The 23,149-nt window shown below is 37.7% G+C and overlaps 1 long non-coding RNA gene across 1 annotated transcript; it reads left to right on the top strand.

Moving 5' to 3' along the window:
* Positions 1–1,792: 1,792 nt before the first annotated feature.
* Positions 1,793–21,876, top strand: LOC120513745. Its single transcript, XR_005630352.1, has 3 exons — positions 1,793–1,914; positions 19,703–19,885; positions 21,681–21,876. It is a non-coding gene; the product is annotated as an uncharacterized LOC120513745 (long non-coding RNA).
* The last annotated feature ends 1,273 nt before the right edge of the window (positions 21,877–23,149 follow it).

The following is a 23,149-nucleotide window of genomic DNA, read 5'->3' as shown; positions in this document are numbered from 1 at the left end:
TTTAGAGCAATGACAAAACTTCATATTGCCGTGTGGTTTCTCTGAAGCTCGCAACATTGATACAAATATCTGCAAATTAACATAAAACATGTAGTTATAAGAGCTCTGTCTGAGCAATTTTAGATAAATTTCATCCTAAACAAAATATAAAGGTGAACTATCTAGTGATTTCTTTGTCACACTCCAAACAAATAAGCAAATGAGTTGATACATTATGTAACAGAGTCTCACTGGACTTCTTTCTCTGGGGTCACCAAAGTTTTTACTTGGGTATTTTTAAATATCAATAAAATTGTACAGAGTTCTGCCTTCCACCAAAGAACTGTTAGAAATTTTGATTCTAAAGTCTAAACCAATAAATCTTCACTCAGCAGACTAGGGTTTTTTGGTTGGATCTTTCGGGGATTTTTTTCTTCAAAAATGAGAAAAGACTGTGTTGGAGTTTCTGTTTTGGAAAGAGATAAGTGCCATAACCCTAGAAACAAATTTTTATAATTTAATAGACATTTAAAGAGCAAAGAATTCTGTGCTACCTTTGCAAGTGGCCTGTCAAACACTACACTATATTGTAGAATGTGCAGGTCTCAGTATGTGTACAGATGTTCTTGTGAACATGCATATATGTAACTAGGTCTGACTGGATGGACATGATTTATTTATATCTCAGACAGGGTTGTATAGGACCAAAAGTATGTCTTTCACCCAGACTATGTTAACAACCTCTAGCCTAATTGCGACTGTGACCTGTGGAAGCCAGAATTCAGAGAGGGATACCTCTTTTTTTTTTGTATAATTTGTCTTTCTTCACTATTGTGTGATAGGAGTGTCATTCTATAGTCTCTATTGTGGTTTGGTTTTTTTTTACACAATCACATTCCTCTGTGTAAGTGTTATAAAAACTGTACACAACATGTTTATTTCAGTATTCAGTTAATTTAAAACTGTGTGCTAGTCCAATTTAAACAACTGTAGGAGATCAGGCTGAAACAAACAGAAAAAAATTGCTTCCTCCACTGTTGACTTTCAAATTGGTTGAAGGACCCCAGAGATTAAACGATGGATGTTTGGTATCTCTCTGTTAGGATCATTTTTTACTTTTAATAGAAAATTTCTGACTGAGACAAAAAGGTCAAGCAAGTTAGTGCCTGGCAAAGTATTTCTCATGTGGATAAGGCAGGAGGAAGATAAAAAATCCCAAGCACCATACAGCACCTCAATCGCCTTACACACGCCAAGAATTTTGAAGCTAGTAGTAATTCATTCATCTATGGATCTACATCTGTTAGCTTAATAGGTGACACAAAGCTAGATTTTAAATTAGTCTAACCCAATAACCACACTTATGTAATAGGCTTTTAAGGAAGACAGAGAAGAAAGCCTTAATGGTAAGAAACACTAGCTCAAAGTATCAGTTCCAGTAGCTCCAATGACTGACATTAAACCTTTCTGTCTGTCTTTCAGTATAATTTTCCTTTGTGTTTGCTCTACTCTGGCTATCACATTTGCACTAAGGCTCCTTTTGCCCTCCCGTTCACCTATGTGAATGCACAGGTATGTGCATAACACATTAACAAAGAAATATTATTGTTTCAAAGAACTTATTTTTTGTGGTTGTTGCTGCACAAAGAAATGCACATCACGGGCAATATTTTTTTTCTTAGTTACTCATAAAATGTTACTGATATTATGTATTGTACTCCACCACTTAAGCTGCATGAAAAACCATAGTAAGAAATAAGTTTCTCTAACTTAGTTGTTTCTAACAAAGATTGTATCTTGATTTCTTTTACAGGGCTGATCAGGCAGAACATGATTTTTTCATCTGTACACTGATTTTAACTCCTTGGGCTTCAGAAGAATTACTCTTGGTTTATTCTGGTGAGAGCTGGAGAGGCAGCTGATTTTCTACCCTAGGTGAGTTTCTGGCACAGAAACAGAAATATTATATGTGTGGGGGGAAAATATGATGTGCGCTAGCAAAATGTCCCTACACAAATCAATAAGTTTAGTTTAAGAAAATTTTCTCCTAGAAAATGCCAAAATAAACTAGAGTAACATTTTATTTAATGGTGTGGGAAAGTTCCGCATTATAGCCATATGAGAAATGTATTTAATTTTCTTTTTTTAAGACAGTCAGCAAGTAAGGCAAGAGTGCATATTGCTAAGTTTGCTAACACTGCCTAGAAGAGCACATTGAAAGATCCCCTGAAATGCACAATAGGATGCAAAACTAAGATGGAATGCTTTGTGCAACTGAAGAGCACTTTGATGAACTGACTGGCTGCAGATACTGTGAATCTCCAATCTTGTTATTGGCAGACATAAAAACAACAGTGTAAACCTTTTGTCTCTTATTCTCTCCTGATTATACTGGATGTGGTGGCACAGAATAAACATGGCAAGGCATCTTTGTGCTGGAGATGGTTTTAGCAATAAATACAGCCCTGGCACAGGGAGGCACAACTCTTGTCTCTTCAGCTGGTGCTATGCTGCATTACTCTTGGTATGGGTTTGATCCTCAGTGTCTTTCTAGTAATGAGTGCTCTGGCAAGAGCATTAATCACTGCAAGCAGAGAATTAGCAGCTCCAGCATTATCCATGTGGTCAACAGACATGAAGAAAAAGCAGGAGGCAGAAGGGAAATATTGTGTGTGCTTTACAGGTTTGCAAATGTACACTGATTAAATCAGCAGCAATACACTGCAAAATTAGGACTTCTGTCCCTTGTAATTGTACATAAATAATACATGGTTAATACATTTTAAGGAATTTCTTGAGATACATTCACTGCAAGGAGAAATACATGGTTAGATAGCAAGGGCTGTGAGAAGATTAGATGTGATTCTGTCTTTGAGAGGCATTCACAGTGCTGCAAAACATTTCATACCTAAAAGTTGCAAAGCAATATGTATCCTATCTTGAAAATATATTGCCGGTATTTTCACATTAGTAAGGAAGCTCACATTGGCAGTACAAGAAGTCTGGAGATGTTTATATATGTTCTTGTTAAAACTGCTGTCTTTAATTCCTGTCTGAGCTCCAAGTAAAGCCTTTTTGTTCAATATGATTTCATTTCATGACAGGGCAAGGAGGGCTACACTCTGAGAGAAAAGACTAAATCTTAATAACCTCCAAATAGAAAAAAAATATATTGAGACAGAAAGAAAAATAGAAAGAAAGGAAAAAAAAGAGCCATCAGCAGACATCAAATAAGACAGAAAGAAGTAAAAAGAAATTGACAGCCAGAGATAGGTGAGAAAAGTATAGTGACATGAAGCAGATGTGGTTGTGCTGCTTCATCAGGGCCATGCTACAAGTGTGGGAAATTTGGACAGTAACAGGATTATCAGGTTTTCAGAGACAGGTCCCCTCTCCCTCTCTTTCTGTCTCCTCTCCACACTTAGCAACAGGGCCAGTTGGAGACAGCACTCTCTTGCTGCTGGTGCATCCCTCTGGCCTGGAAGCAGCCGGACTTACACCAAACTGTGGCCAGAGAGAGGGGCAGAGGAGACAGCTGAAAAGGTGCTTGCCATGGCAAGCAGCTGAGGTTTGCGTGTGGGTCCATGAGAGCCAGTACCCAGGAAATGAAAGTCTGGGTAATCCACAAGACAGTGCTGTCAGCTGGGGAAGCAGCATTTCTAGAGCCAGGCCTTACCTCTCACAACTGCATCAAGCAAAGCTCAGTCTCACAGAGATGTCTTTGGATTGTTGTTCCTTTCTCTTTCTTCCCTTCCCTTCCCTTCCCTTCCCTTCCCTTCCCTTCCCTTCCCTTCCTTCCCCCTTCCCCCTTCCCCCTTTTCCATATATGTCCTAGAGCATCAGTCTGATCTTATCACCACACTTCTGGAGCACTAGACATGTCCTAGGATGCTGGCTAAACAACAGTCTTCTGAAAAGTCCTAATGTGGAATGTGGAGGATGATTTAACTGTCAGGGGTGTTTTTGATTTTGGTATTGGTTTCTCGCTTTGTTGTGTGTGTGTGTGTGTGTGTGTCTGTGTCTGTGTCTGTGTGTGTGTGTGTGTGTGTGTGTTAATCATACATAATCTTCTAAGCTCTAAGCTTAAATGACTATGAATAAAGCCTGGAGACTGTTGTTGAAAATATGAAAAGTATGTCTTAGCTAAGCTTAGGTTTCCTGTTGAAGTTCAAGGAAATCATACACTGAAGACAAAAGACAATAAAAATTTTCAGACAAAGAGAGCTGAGACCCAAATATTGTAACACTATAATACCCGTAAAGAAAAGTGCTTCCAACCAATTAAAGTTTGGTTCTGAGGCTGGATGAAGCTATGCAAGCTAAAAATGACCAATGAAGTATTTTCAGTATAGCTCTGGGAAAATATTCCAGGTATGTCTGCAGACTCAGTTTTGTAGGTTTATCTGTATAAATGGTTTATAGAAATAAATGTCACATTCAGTGGTAAAATGAGAGATACATGAAGTTTCTATTGTGAATGATACAAGCTTATCAGAGATAAAGGGACTGATGAATTATAGCTATAGTTTTCATATTTACTACTGCAAGCACTAATTTTTTATCCTATTAACAAGTAAACTGTGAAGGGATGGATTGATTTCTGATAAAAAAAGAGCTGATAAAAGCCCTGGTGTAGAATTGTCAGTATTTGGGTTGTTTATGCAATTAGTTTTTCTTCCTAATCTCCTGATCTTTGGTGCTGCTACTAACTTAAGACTATCCTCTCGTAAGAAGTGACACTGCAAAGCAAAGCATGTACTTTTTCCAGGCAAAGGGAATACAGGACACAACAAGATGAAAATAGGTTTTACCCTGAGCTATAGGTCTTCTGTCAAGGTACAGAAGCATAATTCATTTGCTAGTCTTTTCTTCAAGCACAGGAGATTTAAATGAACACTCTGGGAGTAGCATTTGAGCTTCATACAAACTCATCCATTTGCTGCAGTGGAAATGAAGCAACATACAATGTGTGAAGAAAATTTTATACTGAAGCATGAGGTAGTCATTGATTCAGAGAGTGTTTGTTGGAATTTTCTTCTGGAAGACACCCAGTTCGGCCTCTGCCCTGAAGCAAGTTTATCACCTGCTGTAGTGTGCCACTTTCCCTAGTCAAGTTGCACAATTTTTCACTACTCCTGTACTGTACTTACCATTTTTTCTAGGAAGATAGCCCAAACATTTAATCTGAATGTCCCAGCTGCAGTAAGGGTTCATTGTTCCTTCTGAGGTTATTTTCTTCTAAAGGAAGGAGTTTGACTCAAGAAATTATAAAATCCCTTCCAGCAGCCATGGACTGCTATTAGATGACCTCTGTATTATGCTGAACAAGCCAATATTTCTCTTTGAAGGTCATGTGCTCTATGATCCTACCTAGCTTGATACTCCTGATTGATACTCTTTCCCTTACCCCACTTGATTTGGTACCCAAACCTACCTGCATTATTTTAAGTCCAGCGTCACAAGATCAGGAAAGTGTGTATAGTCCCTCCCCTTGACCTGCTGGCCAGGGCCAGTGTGCACTTCCCCTTATTTGTGATGTATCTGCAATGCTGGCTTGTTTTCTGCTTGATATTCACTGCTGCTTCCAGGCATTGACACCAGGGTTGCTACTCAGTCCCAGCCTACCTTTGTGCATTAATTAGCCTTTTATGTCCATGTACAAAATTTACACTTGAACTGTTTACCAATCTTCATATTTTGTGAGGTCTGTTAAGAATGAGGTTTAACTTTCCCACTTAATAATCTTTTCCCCTTATTTACTATAATTTGAAAGTCACTTTCTTAGCATTCAAGTTACTGATTAAATTATTGATTTATAGGACTCACCTCCATTTCTTCCTAGCTGCCATTTAGACACCAAGGTGCTGTTTATTACTAATTAGGTTGTCTTTCTCACTCAACAACAATCCCATGTCTTCTCCTACACACATACTCACAAATGTTACATTAATCTCTAAATCTAGGCCTAGATTTAATTCCATCTGACCTTTGGCTTTTTCCCAAAATAGTTTAGAAAAATATTGAATTTTACCCAATCACTATACGTGGCTGAAGGTGGCATATGATATGTTTCTCCTGAACTGTTTTAACTTTTATTTCTCCAGGGTTCATCAATCTGGATCCAAAGACCACCAAAAGACTTCATCCCATCACTGTCCCATCAAGAAGCTTATACCAAATGCAATCCTCCCTTCTCTTTTTGTCTCCCTAAAGAAGACTGTGCATGATGCACATGCTGTGCCACTCAGTCTCTGTGACTGTGCTCACACAGTAGCCCTGAAACCAGACTTGACCTTACAATCCCTCCTGACTCTTTGCTCTTCCTGACTGCTACTATGCACACCAATGTAGAAGCACCACAGGCTGGTCTCAGAATGCATTTGCCGCTGAGCACAGACTTGATTCACTGGTCAGCAGATTCTGTCACAGAAATACACTAGCTGTGAGAAAACTAAAGGAGATTATCATAGATCAGAAACTTAGTAGAGAAATGCACTAAAGAGAAACAGTTTTGAGCAGACAGTGTTGATCTTTCAGAAATAGTCATTGGCTCTTGATCCCACAGAGAAGGCAAATTTTATGATGCAGACATCACTAGTAGTACAGGTGGCTGAAGCATGGGACACTTTTTCTAACCTACTTTCTCTCCCTCTCAAGTCTCTTTTTACTTCAGAGCAGACCACCTACCACTTGGATAACCACAGAGTTATCATCAAGTCACTGCATGAACCAGCCCTACTTTGTCTCTGGGTATCTTTCTGTGACCCCACTCTGACAATGAATTCTGCAAATATACTGAGTGAAAAACAACTGCTCCTTCTTTTGCTTTGTGTCATATTCATTACATTCAGCTTCCTCATTGCTGTTTCTATTATTTCCAAAGGCTGATTTTCTTTGGTACCCTTGGATGGGTTTTATCTGAGCCGTGTGATTTGCTGTGCTTGAACTACAGGACAGACTCCATGGGATTCAGAGTAGTTACAGCTCCATCACTCCTATTTGCATACTTGCTTTCCAAAGCCGTTACTCTCCTAAAAGTATCAGAATCCCTCTTTTCTCTCCTTAACCCTTTTTGCTATCTGTCCTGCTGACAGTGGTTCATTCCAGCATGCAACTGTAACAACAGGATTATTTATAATGGCTTCTCTGTGTTGCCCTCCAGTTTATTCACATCTTGGACGGGTGAGGTTTGCTTCAGCCTGCACTATCTCAGACAGACTCTCTTAACAGCTATTTAATCATTATTACTTTATTCACTTCAGCCCAGTAAACAGACCACACTGTAAAGAACAACCTCTACAAGCATTTGTCATTCTCAGACAAATTGTTCAGAATATCTGCTTTTTAGCCACATGTCACTGCTTTCAGGGTCTGGTGGTCTTCATGAAAGTTTGCCTCACTAAACTGTTGTTGGCATGTATTCCAGGGTGAGCAGCCATTGGTGAAGACTTAGTAGAAACATGTACGTTTATTCAAGCAAACAAATCCTTGAAGTAGTTTCTTTAAGAACTGTTGTCATCACTGCTGTAACTTACAGACTGTTGCTATTGACAGGCAATTGATATTCCTCTCTGAACTGCATGAAGCTGTAAGCACAGAAGCTTCCTCAGCATTACTTAATTTTTTGGGGGGGAACTTTCGAAAAAACTACATAAACCTCACCTCCCCTGGGCACCAATTCCTCTGCATTAGGTTGAGAAGAAAGCTTCAGCTTCTGTCACTTTCCATGGTGCATCACAGTGCTTCAGCATGGGAAAAGTGCTTTACAAATTTACACTGTGTTTATAGGTAATTTCTCCTATTGCCTGCTTTTTTTCCCTGGCACAGACAAGACACTGTCCTAGATGGTTTGGTCTGATCCGGTAGGGCTAATTTCATCCTATGTTCTTTCCATCATAACTCAAAGTAGAACCTAAAAGGGTAATGCAAAAGTCCTGTCTGCTCTAGGCACTCTTTATTACTGTATCAGCTGCTTGCAACCTACTGTGTTGTGCTCTGCTTCCTAGGTAATCAGATTGCTCTCTGTAGAATTATGACTTTATGAGGGGGAAAAAATGTGTGAATGAGAAGCCAAATTTACTTTTTTCTCTGTTAAATATGACAAAGACCACAGTAGGAGAAAAGCTGCACAGCAGAAGAGAGTGTCTGCAGTGACAGAAAAGGGCAAACATTGCTCTTATTTTCCCCTGTCCCATCCATATTTATCCACAGATATGGATGGGACAGGGGAAAAGACTAAAATGCAGCACTTTTTGTTAAAAAGGTGCTGTCAGCATGATCAGTAGATATAATAACAACACAGAACACCCATATTCCTGTGGACTGCTAGCAAAACCCACAAACTTTCTCCATTCAGCTCAGTAGCCCTGGGAGAGAAGGCCTGATAGGCTTGAAATATGCATTCTTCTATTTTTATTTTTTTTTTGCACCAGTGTTTAAATAGTCAGCATCCCTTCTTATTTTGTGGAAGTAATGCTTTGGGACAAACTGATCAGAGGACAATATTTGAGGTATAGTAATATTGTATTCAGATAAATCATTTTCCTTAATATTCAGACATATTGTGTTGGGAAAACAGTACAACTTGTAAGAAGTAAAAATGCAAGCCCAACAGTTTCTTACATCACTAATTTGAGAGGTGTCTGTCAGTGCTCAGATTTTCTTACTCACTGTAACACCAATCTATTACTTTATAAAATGTTTATGTTCTGACAGTCCTTCTCTTTATGTCTCTCTATGGCATATTGCAAAATCTGCCTGGTTTTTGCAATGTGTTCAGGACCGTCCTGTTATAGCAGAAATACCAAGAGTTTTTGTGCAATGGAGTAGATAATATTTTATGATTGTTCAAGGTAATGTGGAGAGAGAGTGGTCCAACTACAAAAACATTTAGTTTATCTGCTACAAGGTAATCCCTCATACCTTGTGTTGCATAGTCAGCTATGTTATTGTTTTCTGCACTGAACTGATTGTGCCTACCCATTCTAGCAAATGTTTCAATAACTTACATAAAACATGCTACATTTTTGTATCTTATACACCCCTCCATACAACTACCAAATCTTATTAATTCTTACTGTCTTTTCTCTTAGAGTACCTATGAAATGCCTACTGTATTTTAAAAAATATTAGATCAACCACGCAATGACCGATGTTTACCCACTGAACTGAGCAGGAGAAGCTACTCTACATAGAGATGCGGTGAAAAGCTGAGCATGCTGTAATGGGTGACTTGGAAAGCCCGTGGAGATTGTCACTGCTCTCCATGCACTTGCTTTTGTCTTGTCCACCTGCAGCAAGACCTCTGTGTCTACAACAGAACAGATGTTCTGTAGCTGAAGACTTGGGTTTGATTTAAGCTGGTGACTATTGCCCATGAGCATTTCCCTCTCTGTACTAGTGAAAGCCACAAGCCAAAACTGACCTGAGGTCAGTTTCAGTAAAGAAACAATATACACTTTCCCAAACATGGAGGCTCCTGAGAATTCACAGAATCACTTTCTTCTTTCACTGCCTGACAGAAGAATATTAGTAGCTTTCTGTGAAGGAAATGTTTTCTACCTTTGTATTGCTCTATAGATAGATAAAGAGATCTCGGTTCCAGTTGCCTCCATCTTTAAACACAAAATCCTTAGGAAAGAAAGCACTTTATTTTCCCTCCCCTTCTAATTTTTTAACAAAGAAGCAATAAGCTGACAGCTGATGAACCCACAGCTGGCAAAAAATTGGCTCAGTGTACTGAGAGTCTTGACACTGTAGTAGCATGGGTTTAGAACGTGCAGTGGTATATCTATTCACTGTGGCTAGGAAGAAATGAGTAAAAGTAACAGAAAGACTCATTTTTCTGCCTGGTAGGCTGGTATCTTTTTTTGCTGCTGTCTATTATTGACTAGATCATATTGACTGTGATGCTTCAAACACTGTAATTCATCAGACAGATGCTGACTAGCTACTTGTTCATTGTTTATTTATGAGCAGGGAATGATTTCCAAAGGTGTTGAGATCATTTAGAAGACAGTAATCAATTCACATATATTTTTTTAGGTTACAAAATAATAAGCCTAAGTCAAATTATATTTTGTTGTACGAGATAGTAAAAAAATGAACCCTCAAGGGGCAAACAAACTGTTGTTACTGAAAGAATCGCCCATCCAGGATGGACTCAGCTGCCTAACACCTCATTAACTATTTAGCAGTTCCTTAGAAGGAGAAATCTACTATACAGTGAATTCCTATCAATATTTAATATAGCAGTGCCTGGAGCACTGGACTGAGTTCCTTACTTGTGCAGATGGCATAAGCAAAGTGTATACTGCCACATCTCTTAATGGGGGAAATCTCAGATAAATCCCAAGGCTTCTTTCCTTTGTTCTGGTTTATTTATATTCTTAGAATTGTTAATGACCTGTTGCTGAGCATTTCTACAGAGTTCATGCCAGTTTTTTCGTTTCACACACACAACAAGAGCACTTATTGATCACCAAGCAGTTTCATCTGAAAGCCAAAATTACACCATACTGACTTAATGCTATCATCTTCTGGTTTGGGAAGTACCTTTGCTAGCCCAACTAGTTGTAGTAAATTTGTTTAAATTTTTTCAATGAGAACCCTCTAAGTTATTTTTGTCTTGACCTAGTTTTGGTACCTGATTACACATTATAAAAATAATTGACCTGTCTTCATTAGTATAATGTTCTTTCCGTTTTAGAATAATCCATCATATTCAGAAAACTCCACCAAAATCTTGTAGATTTTTTGCTATTTCTATACTCTCTGCCTCTCTATCCTGTTCCTAATTATAGATATTCTACCATCACAGTTAAATTTACAGCTGCTATATTACAGCTAAATTGGTTTTTATCACTCTTTTATCCTAGTCTCTGTTCTCAAGCTCTTCCATTTTTCTCTGTCCAGGCTTAGTTCCCGACCTAGTGTGACACTACTGCAGGGACAAAGGAACCTATTAGTGCTTTACACTTACAGTGTCATATCTGTCTAACCTGTCCTGAAACAGAAGTGTAGGGATTTGTTTTTCACTGTTCTGTGGTGGAACATTGTCATGTCATTTGTGAGGTGGGAACTTCACAGTGTAAGATGCTGCCAGCTGAAGAACACTAAATGATCTTAGTCTCAGCACCAACAGCTATCCCCAAGAAAAATAGTGGGGTTTTTGTTTTTGTAGCCCCAAAGCAGCAGAGGCTGCCATGGATTGAACACAGGTGAAAAAGAAACAGTAAAATGTGAGATTTCTAAAGGAATAAAAAATAACTTAGATTAATACTATTTTTAATGTTATCCAAACTATGTATTGTTATCTTATTTACTCCATCACCCTGTTCCCTGCAACCTAGTGACTCTGCTTTCAAATCTCTGCAAAAATACTGTGATCTGAGATGAAGATAGCCAAAATATTTTTCTTCCCAACAGACTTGTACACAGTAGCCTATTCATTCCCACTTGAGCATGAAGTAATCTCCATTACCTAGCTGCCACAGCAGGCAATGAGGCAACAGACTTACAGGGGGAAAAAAAAAAAGTGATTTGCTTGTTTCAAACCTATTTGTTATATATAATAAAGCCTTAGCAGCCAGTGGTGATGTGATATGGATATGGCCCTTTTGATTTGATTTCCCTTACAACTCAAAACATCTTTGCCTTTAATTCTTTTTCTCTGGCTGCTCATATAGCTCCACAATAAACACACATTGTCTCCTTGTTTAATTTTAAAGCCATTTGGGAACACTGTGGCAACATGCCATAAAAATTTGGCTTATACCACTTCATTCCACTAACTCAACTGTTCCACTAGATTTTTTAGTCTCCTGAAGATTTATTAGAAAGTTTTATCTTTTGTATCATCCAGTCCTTCTGCCAGATGTACATGGAAGCTCTTAAAACTCAAAGCAATCTGTCAGAGTTGTCAACAACCTTTTTACAATACTACTGACCTGTTAATCTAGAACTGTCACCCACAATGTAGAACTCATTGTATTTCTGATAGGAGAATTCTTGAGAGCACAGGGTTTGACAAAAGTAGCTAAAATTAACAAAACACATACAAAAATTTAAGGCTACCATTAAAAATAATAGTATCTTACAAAAATTAGCAAAAGTAATAATGGTATTTACCAATTCCTGTAATATATTTTCTGATGAGGGATCTGTCCTAGAAAGTCAGTAATGCCTACTTTGCTTTCTACTTTGCCTAGTAGTCTTTCTATGCCTACTTTGCTTTTTGTCCCAGAAAGTCAGTAATGCCTACTTTGCCTGGGGACAAAAGATTGCATATCCAACAGAAATTACAGAAATTCCATGTCCAAGAATACAGATTTTTAGCATTTATTCACTTATACATAGACCACATAAATACATATATTGTCCTAACTTATGGTAATAAGTTTATAACCTTGCTGTGATAGCAACTGCTCCAAGCTGTGTTTATATGCCACTGATTCACTCAGGCACTGTGTGGTCTATTCAGGTCTCCAAGTCAAATGTAAGAACAATATTCTATCAGAGTTTAGTGGAATAATTAATTTAACTTATTTATGCATTTTTAAAGCTATTAGAATAATTCAGAGTCAAATGTACTTCCCAGAGGAATTCTGTGGTCTTAGATCTGTATTTACTTTGAGATCCTTGCTTGAAAGGAATTAAAATAAAACTTCGGCATGTTTTAAGTATATCAGTCTTGGTTTGTTCATCTTTTCTGTCCAAGGTAATCTAAGAAAATGGCCATCATCTGTTTAAGGAATGTATTTATTTTAAAATATTTTTGGATGAAAACACTTCTCAAGTTTGATTATGCTCGTTAGTGACTTTGGTGATGTTCCTGTTGTATTAATAATGTAAGAACAGCTGCACCAGCTCAGAAAAAAGGTTTGACATGTCCAGTGTCCTGTCATGACAGTGTTGTCAGAGACACTTAGAAAAAAAAAGGGTGTCAAGAAAGGATAAGCATAAAAAGCATCCTGGGTGGCAAATGCACTCTGACTTCACTGCTAGAAGTACTTAGTCTAATGTATAGATCTCATCTGAATTTTTATTATACTGCCTGCTTCCTCAGAATGGTATGATATGTGTATAACAGCCAGTACCATGCCTGCTGCTTTCCTTCCTGATGACCTCACTGTTGCATTAGCTAAAGTGCATCTATGTTAACATAATTGTTCTCCTCTGTCTGTAGAAATATCTGCAAAATCACTAAGGGTCAGATCACATCAACTGTAACTGATCAATGAATCCCCACAATAGAGAAACCCAGAGGAGATGGGCAAAGATGTGTTCCTGAGGCTCAGGGAAGAGCACTTTCCTTACTGCAGCTGTTGTAAAGAAAGCAGAATTTACCCCAACACAAAGGTGGCATGAGGCTGGCTTTTGGTTTAACCAATGGCTCTGAAAGTGGAGTGGATCAACGAGTTGTGTAATTATCCTTCCATAAGCTAATCAAAAAGGTGTGGATGCCATCCTAAGACAGCTAGAGCTTCATGGGAGAAGTATACAAGTGACTCAGCCCAACATAGGGATACAAAAACTGAGGAACCAAGAAAACATACTTCAGAGCAGCAGGTATGAGCTGGCTTCAACCAACCACTCCAGTGATGGAAACCGTAGGGACACTTGGATTAGGAATTAGATTTTTGTTGTTATTCGACTGTGTACAGCAATTGCTTTATTATGCTTGTGTTGCATTTTCTTCACATTACTGTTGTATTCCTCTGCTGAATCCCTTGTAATCTCAAATATCTTAAGATAAGTAAACTTGGTATTAAAGCATGAAAATTGTCCACACGCAGAGTTTCTGAATGAACGTGGTCTGGCAGTACTGGACACTAAAGTCCACATAGTACAACAGGAGCAAAACTAGTTTTGATCATATTCATTTGAAATGTCTTCAAGTTAATTTCAAACACCTGCATTGCAAGATTATAAGTCCCATGAAGGAAGAACAGTTGTTTATGGATACAGCTGGCAGGGATGGCATAAGATTAAAGTGTGAGCAAATGTAGTTTCAATGTCAGAATAAACATCTTCATGTTTAGATCTGCAACATTATGGCGTAGCTTCTAAAGATAAAGTGAAGGTTCATTTCTTGGCAGTTGCAACTTCACTAAGGCTGACACCACAGAAAGTCTGTCCATCTCTGTTTTTCTACATCATGTAATTTATATGTGCTATATATGCATATGATATTAGTGCTTTCTAATTGTATAAGAAATCTTTAGTTTTCTTGTCACTGATCATTATCATGATCACTTGTCTTTGTCATTATCTTAAAAACAGGACAAGGTAAAGAATAGACTTTATTTCATTAAGTAGGAAATATACATATTTTTAGGTGGGAAAAAAAATCAGGCTACAGAGCCCTAACTAATGCAGAATAAAAATATTTTTTTTTTAAATTGAAGTTTACCCATTGTTGAGGTGAAAATAAAGACTGGGGTCCCAGAGGAAGGAAGCAAGGAGTCAGTGTTTTTAAATGTTGTCCTAGACAGTTTGAAAGAGAAAATGAGAGTGAGGGGAGACCTCATTGGAGTCTACAAAATCTCTGTTGGGGAAGAGAAGGGGCAGACCCTGATCTCTTCTCTGGGGTGTGCAGTGAGAGGACCCAAGGGAATGGCCTGAAGTTGTGTCAGGGGAGGTTTAGTCTGAGTATCAGGTAAAGGTTCTTGCCCCAGAGGGTGTTTGGCCACTGGAACAGACTCCCCGGGGCAGTGGTTACAGAACCAGCCTGAGCGAGTGCAAGTAGCATTTGGACAATGCTGTGGCACATGGTGTGACTTGGGGTGTCCTGTGCAGGGCCAAGAGTTGGACTTCATGATCCTGACAGGTCCCTTCCAGCTCAGCATGATTCTGGGCAAGAAATAAACAAAGCAAAACAATATGGAGACACAAAGAAAAAGTTCCTGTGAAAGAAATTCTTGAAAGATGTTGTTATTGCCTGGGGATCACAGGAATTCTAAAGCATATGAAACTACAAATGTATGGCACATAGAAAGGCTACTGACTAATAACTACAGACTCCCAAAAACTTTATATGTATCCCTATGACAAGAGAACACATAGATTTTTACATGCTATTCCTGTGAACACAGTCTGATATTGCTATGTAAGATGCTTGTGTGGACTAAAATGGAGCAAAGTATCCATTCATGGTACTTTTATTTAATGTACAAGCAAGAGAATAGAGAAAACATTGGTCATTTTAGCATACAAATAGGTTAAATGCTTCATTAAAAGCCACTGCTTTTCACTTTAGGGTGAATAATCAAGTGTCACAAGCCTCTTTATTTATTTGATTCATATTTATTCATAGCTACAGCTAAAAATGCTCGCAAGTGTAGGTAGAGAAATACTTATCTGTGAGGAGCAAGAGTATCTTGTGGCTTGCTGAGTCCATTTGCATCCAGTTTTATTATCTATAATGGAAAAATGCTAAAAATTCTGAAATTGTTCTGTGAAGAACTATAGAAATTAATGGAACACTGAAAAGCAGATTATAACTGAGATCCCAGACTTACTCAGTTCCAGTTTATCAAAGATTCTTCAGTCAGAGGGAAACATAAGCATCAACTAAAAGAGAAGATACAATACAACAGAGCACTTAGACATAGCAGACAAAGGCTAGGAGAATCAAAAGGGATAAAAGCTGTAGCTTGGCAAATTTGATACAGTTGTCTAAGAACTAGTTTTACAGACTGGACATTATTTGAGGAGAGAGATGCTTCAGCAATCACAGACAAATAAAGTGAATTTGCAGGGACCATAACATTTAAAATCAGATTAACTGTAATAACAATAACTCTAACCTTTAAAATTCTGAGTAAAAATTTTTTTTTTTTAATTTAGAGTCTTTCATCCGAGGGACTTTAAGTGCTTAACAAACACTGACTAATCCCCTCAACACTTGTGAAAAGTAGGTAATTATTACTGGAGCTGCTTTTCAGATATGTAAGCTGTGAATCTGTAAAGTTAACGGATTTGTCAAAGATTATGGAAGAAGCAAATATCAGATACGGACTGCTGGAAAATTTAGGTTGTAAGAACTCATAACTATAGAACTGTGTTATATTCTGGATAGAACAGTTGATTTTTAGCAGTCAGGTGGTGTTAACTAAGTATTTGCAATGGCAAAGAAAGAGATCTGAACAGATGAGGTAAGAGATTTTAGTGCTGATCAGTGAAGCTGGGAGGTTATTGAAAAAATACCAGGGAGAGGATAAATTTTATCTAATAAAACCAAAACCAGCTAATGATATTAATAAAGTTGGGAGTGCAGTGCTTTTTCTTTGTCTAAAACGATGGTGGAAGATGCTTAAAAATATGTTAAAAGGCACTGTTTATTGAAACTACTTGCCACAGACAGCATGCTCTGAGTTTCCACTCGCTATCTGATTAAATACAGCTTTGTGCTGCCTGGTATCAGCATGCAGGGTGCCCATAAATCCTGGCCTGGATTATGTTACATTAAACTTGGCAAAATTCTGATTTCACTGTAAGCAGTAGTAAAATTCTTTCAGACTTCAGTCTTAATCCTGGTGCAGTTCCTAATGAAGAGTGTTTTCGGTACTGCTGGAAAAGGCATTATTCCATGATATTAATTTTTCTTAATGGGGTGGCTCTTACAGAAATGATGATGCTGTTAGGCAAGTCTTGTTGACTATTCAGGAATGGCTGAGGAAAGCATACAAAAAGGAACCATAGCTTTCAGAACTGCAACACCATGGAGTTGTATCTGTGGACAACTACCTGAGCTAGTAGTAATCTTCAATCCACAGCCAACCATAACTTCAGGGACTTACAGAAAAGTTTCAGCTACAGCTGTAAAGCAGATGCTTCTAGAGAAGTACTGAACTCAAATGCCTCAGGCCTCCCAGTAAAAAAGAAGACAAAATTATTCTCTACCTCTCTTTCTAAAAGACACTGAGATGCTGACTATCTAAACATGGCCCAAATTTTTCCCTTGTTTACAGCCAATTATATTTTCCATGTATTCTTCTGCAGGCTGAGCAAGATATATCTTGATACCTGCAGAATGCAACAAACCAAATAATTTTTTTGTATATTTTGTAGTGAAATTTGCAAGCTTCTGCAATACTTTTATTTTTCTTTCTCTTAGCTGTAAATAAAAGAAAATTATGCTAGAAGATCTGGCACAGTATTCTGAGATTTCATGCCATTGAATTGCATATTGCAGATACTCTGGTTGGTTTTGTTATGTTTCTTACTCACTGTGGGTGAAATCCAGATCTCACTGAAGTCCATGAAGAATTTTTTGTCCATCTTCTTAAGCAGACCAAATAAAAAACTCGAAATGTAAAAGGTCTAGGCCCATACATGTCTGAGAAGTTATTGGCAAGCAAAGCTGAATACTTTCAAACAATTGTTATGCATATGCAGTACAAAGAATAGTATATTGTGTATGTGGAAACTTTGTGCAAGTCTGAGACCTTTACTGCTTCTGTGTCTTTTGATGTTAAACTGCCACTTCTTTTAAAACGCATGCTAGCAAATTACAGCCAGCTCCTATAAATCAACAAAAAGTAACAAAAGCAATGAGCAGCTAGAGAGTATCAGAGTAATATGAGTGCAGCAATACCTGACAAATGTAACCTGACTTGCTTTTTAAATGCAGTTTCTTAAATGAGTATAAGAAAAAAGATAAATACAGTAGATGAGGAAGAGGGGAAAGGACAGTAGAAGCATTTTGGGGAAACAATACAACAAAGCATCTCTTTTTTTCAGTTCTTGAAAGCGCTGACATGCAGGGGACTGCTCTTCACCAACCTTTTTTCTTTTTAAATGCTTCCACATAGCTTTAATATATTCCATGAACTGACAAATAGATGATACTTTGAAGGGATTATCTGACTGCTGCAAAACAAACTAGATCGACTGCAAACTACCCCCAAAACTTAGTGAACTTATTATTAGCTCCTTTCCAACAAAAAAAGGCAATATAGTCAAAATTAAGTAGTCTTTCTTTGAAAATCGTAGTTATTTTGACAAAAAGTACTGTCAAAGCAACAAACATTAATGCCACAAACTGTAGATCATTCACTTTCATGTAGGGTTTATGAGGCTCTTGTGAGAATACTTCATAGTTAAAGTATGTCTTCCCTTGAGTACCATGTGAGCATTTAATTTTTGTTTTGGCACTGGGCCCATTGTGTTTATGAGGTTCTTTAGAGAAGTAGAATTGATGACCACAAGAGAAAAATTGAGAGTTATTTATTTTGAATCATTATTATAACCTTTCAAGGTTTTCAGGACCAAAAAAAAAAAAAAAGCTCTTTTAAGGAGATAGATAGACAGATAGATAGATAGATAGACAGATAAGGATTTTGTTGCAAAAAAGCTTTAGAGGTCTACATTTGGTCTGACAATATAAATAGTCATATCAGGTTTTATGCTATTGAGCTATTTATTGTGCTATAATGATATCCTTTGCTACTTTGCCAGTTACACTAAATACCACGTATTACGCTTTCTTGATCTACAGTATTTTTGTTGGCAAGGATAAGTTTGCAGGTAAAACTTCAACTCAATTGAATAGTCTCTGATTTTTCTCATAAGCTTTTCCATTACCAGCAAAAATTAATCATACCTTTTATTAATCTTCATTTATTGTCTATCACATATATAAATTTACACTACAGATATAAGAATCCCTTAAGTTATAAAGCCTATGCGATGCAGCAGGTACAACTCATGCAAAAGAAACCATGCTATGTCAGATCTGCATGATTTTGGCAAGATTGTGTTAAGTGTCTTCCTTACAGCTCTTCTTGTAAGTGACTTGTAAATCACTCTTTATGACAATTTGCATGGATTTTGGCCACAAACATGTTTTATAGCAACACACTAATTTTCTTTTGACGTGTGGAAGATTTATCCACTCTAGGTCTAATACTATTGTATTAATTTCTGTAAAATTCTAAACATCCTTTACAGCACCAAAGATAAGGAAAAATGAATATGCTCTGTGTGACAGTCTCACTCAGCACCTTGCAGGAGCAGGATGTTTTACTCAGTGCTGTGATACAGCAGTTGCAACCTTAGTGGTACACTCTGAACAAAGAACATCTACTCTGCAGCTAACTAGGTCATGTAGACAAACTCAGAATTTAACCTCAGGGTTCTGTTAAATGGGAATATGTGGCAATAAAATCAAGTAGCAAATTCCTTCTGATAAAGTTCTGATATTCTATTACATGTCAAAGGAGGATCAAACCAATCAAATCCTAGGTAACTTAGCAATAAAAAAAATCCACTCTGACTATTGACCTCAGTCCTCAGATTGCTACATTGTGATTTGATTTGCCCCAGGGTTTTTCCCCTTTTCCCTTTCTTTCCCCTCTGAAGTAAAGTTTAATAGTTACACAAAATTAATCATTATTCCTATTTCTTGGCAGGGAAGATGCAGAAACATTTGGACAGCAGAAAACATCAATTGTCACTCAAAGTGAAAAACTTTTTACTCTTTTAAGTGATTTAATTGGCAGCCTTTAGATAATGTGATTTTCCATTCTGTTTCTACCATATGCCTGTTGACAAAAGGATTTCAGAAGTGTAACACAATTATTGTTTGTTTTCTTTTGTTTATGCTGAAATGCTAAATTATCTAAGAATACACAGAGGATTTTATAAGATATTAATAATCCCACATAATTAAGAAGTCTTCTAATGAATTCTTTTCATGATCTTATTTCTACCCTTTTAGGATTAATCTCTAGTCCTTCAATTCGTGATTGCAGCATTTTCCTTCAACAGTTGTAAGATAGTCCTACATTTCAGAACTGTATTTCAGTTATCTTGTAGCTGGATTCCACTATCTTCTGCTTTCTTCCCTTTGAAATGGAATGTTGAAAAAACTAGTTTTGAGAACACCTTTCCAATGTCAAAGGTAAGATGCATTGTCGCTCCTCCCGGCTAGCTGATGACAGGAGGGGGAGGGGTGCGGCGGAAGATCCCCCCTTGAGCCCCATTGAATCCCAGCTACCAGTGAAGACGCAGTGTAAAACAAAGAGCAGCACATGGGTCCCGGGGTAACTTTATTTGATGGTAAAACTTCCCCTCTTATGCCTCCCGGGACCCTGAACAAGGGGCAGACAGGAGCTTATATACGGGGGGGCAGATGCCAAGGAGAGGATACAATGTTTAACAAGTCAGGAGAATTGGGAGTAAAAACAAGGCGGGAAATACAATGTATAAACCAATAAAGAATCCCAAGGCAGGAGAACGGTCTCAGTGAACTAATAAAGTTTGGAGAAATACAAAACTAACAGGGAAGTTTCTTGAAAGAAGGCAGGTTCAAAAAGAAACTGGCATCTAAGAAAAATTACGAAAGTTCTGGGAAAAGGGCAGAAACAAAAAGGAAAACAGCATAAGGAAACTACCAAATTACAAATCAAACAATAAACCTACTAATAAAAAACACACCACAACAATGTATGTCTTTGGAGTGCCTATGGCCAAGGTCCAAAATGAAGGACAGTAAAAACAAATGATCGCCAAAAAGGTGTGAAATTAATTTCTTAACTGTTCAAGTCTCCTGTAACTTCAATTAAAAAGACTAAGATTTTAATGAATAATTTTCATTAAGCAGAGAAGTCTGTGCAAAAGCTCATCTGAGATGAAACTTATTTTAAAAAATCACAATGAAGGAAGAGGGTTCATAAGTGCCAAAAGACTACTTTCTCTCATCTAAGTTTTTGATATTATGTCCAAGAAAATAAAATTCTCATATTTTCTCCTCTGACAGTACAATGCTATAGAAGGCTATGGCACAGCTGATGGTAAGGAGAATAATATTAACTTAGAACTGGCACAAAGCAAACAATGCAATTTAAACTGTTGCAATGTTTTCATAAATCCATTCTCCACTAGATCCACAGCACCTTCACTGACAGTGAGATTGCAACTGAAGTCTTGTTAAACAGTCCTAAAATATTTTAACCTTGTTGCTTTTCTGCATTTAGCTTTCCATGATGATTATCAGACTGGCAGTTGTCAAGCTGATGTCTGTTTTGTTGGCATAGATCACACAAGGCAGCTAATTCTGTTCTGTTCTTGTTTGGCTGAGTCTAATCTCCTGGAATTCAAGAGTCAGCCCAACTTAGTAAACCATGCAGTGGAAAAGGTTGTCTACAAAATCTACAACAAATGTGCTGTGTTAGTGGACCTCTCTGATTTAGGAATAAAGAAGGCTAAGATAATATCCTTTCCCTCATGACTGTTTTGAAAGTAGTCTGTTTTGCTCATTAATGTCTTTGTCTTTCTATTTCATGTTGGAATTCACACAAGTACAGGACTACAAATAACAGGTATACAGGCATGACTGTGACAGTTGCTATTTCAAAAACATTTAGGCCTCACTCTTCAAACTCTACTCTGCAAACTGTTCATAAATGCAGTTTCTAAAGGAAAGGGTTTATTTTCTCTCAGTTACATGAGTCTAAGAATAGGCTTTTTAATTAAAAGCATTGTTGAAGTCCAACAGCTAAAAACACTGCAAGGGTCTTCCACCCCACCTACAGTAAAAAAACTCTTCAGTGTTTCATCACTGAAACCTCGGAGATTTCTTTATTCCAGCTAAACCTTCCAAAGTGCATAGCTGCACACAGACTTAGCCAGAATTTGCTTGCTAATTAACTGCAGTAATATATATCAGTCTTGTTTCTGTTTGTTCTTTCAACTAGATTAGATTTTCTCCCCAGCACAAAGGACTTTGTTCCATGGCTGCAGTACTAGTGGAGCTGCTGCTGTACAAAGCAAATAGCATTGGGTGAGAAGCTGCACCAAACACTCACGGGGGTAACGTTTGTGCCGTGCTGACAGACGTCTTGGAGACCACCATCTGCTCAAGCCATGTGTCACCCACGGCACCCAGCAATGCCCTGTCAGGTCTGCTCCCCTGATGAGGAAAGCATCTCCTCTGCACAGAGCTCTCCAGCCTGTGACACATGCTGAGCGTCCCTTAGCAAAGGAGCTCTGAAGTTTCCTGAATGGAGATACTGTCTTGTGCCGTTCAACTACTTCTGTGTGTAAACAGCTCAGACTGTCTTTAGTCTATAAAACCCTTACTTTTGCAACATATCAGGGCAGTGATAGCCTCCAGTTCTAACTCAGTCCAGAATTGTTGCATGATCTGTCATAACCTACTCTGCAGCTCTGTTGTTGGGGGTTCTTTAAAGTTGATTCATTTTCACTAAGGTGAGTAATGTTAGTTAATGGGTGGTGCTGTGTGATGAAGGAACAGTGTCAAAGTCTAAGGCTTTGCTATGTACCGAAAGATCTGCACAAGCAAGCACAGGGTTTTGCAACAATAGGAACTGTTTATGATTTTACAGCTTATGATTCATATGTAAAATGAACAAGAATAATGGTTGCAGTTGCACAAACTTAAATTGAAAATTATCCTGAAAGTTGATTAAATTCTGAAAATTATTAAAGGGTATCTTGTCAATTTTTTTATTCTTGTAAAGTGTGCTATTAATAATAAAAATTAATTATCATGTTTACTGCATAGGGGTTTATGGCAATCAAGTACAGGATTTCCATCATGTTTCCGGGTGATAACCTGTGCCTTTATTTTCTAACTTGTTTTCCTTCACTTATCTGGACACAGACAAAAAAATACCCTAGCTGTCTATCCTATGGAACAAGGCTTAAATCAGCAACAAACAGAAGACAGCATGCCCATAAGCAAGATCAGTGATTTCTGCATTAGTCAATGCATCACTACAAAACTAAAGACCACATCAACCTGCGAGCACCTGTTTCTGGTCATGTTATTGTGAATTCAGTGTTTGGTTTTACATGCATGTAAACCTCTTTTAGTCTTCTGAGGATTTTGTTTTGTTTGTTATTTTTTTAAAACTCCTTCTGTCTGTTTTGAAAAGACTGCTTGAAAAGAGGGTTTCTAAACAAATGCTGAAGTTCTACACCACCACATGCAATTACTCAGTGCAGAGAAAGAATCCTGAAAGGCTAACTTTCATCACAAGGAGTCTGGAAAAATGCAGTCTCAGCATGTACATTTGAACAGCAAGCAACACAAAATATCATTTAAGAGTATCACAAGGTCAAACAGGATTAATATTTACTTTAGCTGGTTTGAGTCCTGCCCTGTCATCATAGGATGCTGAAATGGATGCTGAAATGAGAA

This window comes from Passer montanus, unplaced genomic scaffold (assembly GCF_014805655.1).
Source record: "Passer montanus isolate IOZ18808 unplaced genomic scaffold, ASM1480565v1 scaffold87, whole genome shotgun sequence".
Taxonomy (NCBI): Eukaryota; Metazoa; Chordata; class Aves; order Passeriformes; family Passeridae; genus Passer; species Passer montanus.
The sequence above is the reverse complement of the archived record's forward strand: the minus strand, read 5'-3'. Positions and strand labels throughout refer to the sequence as shown.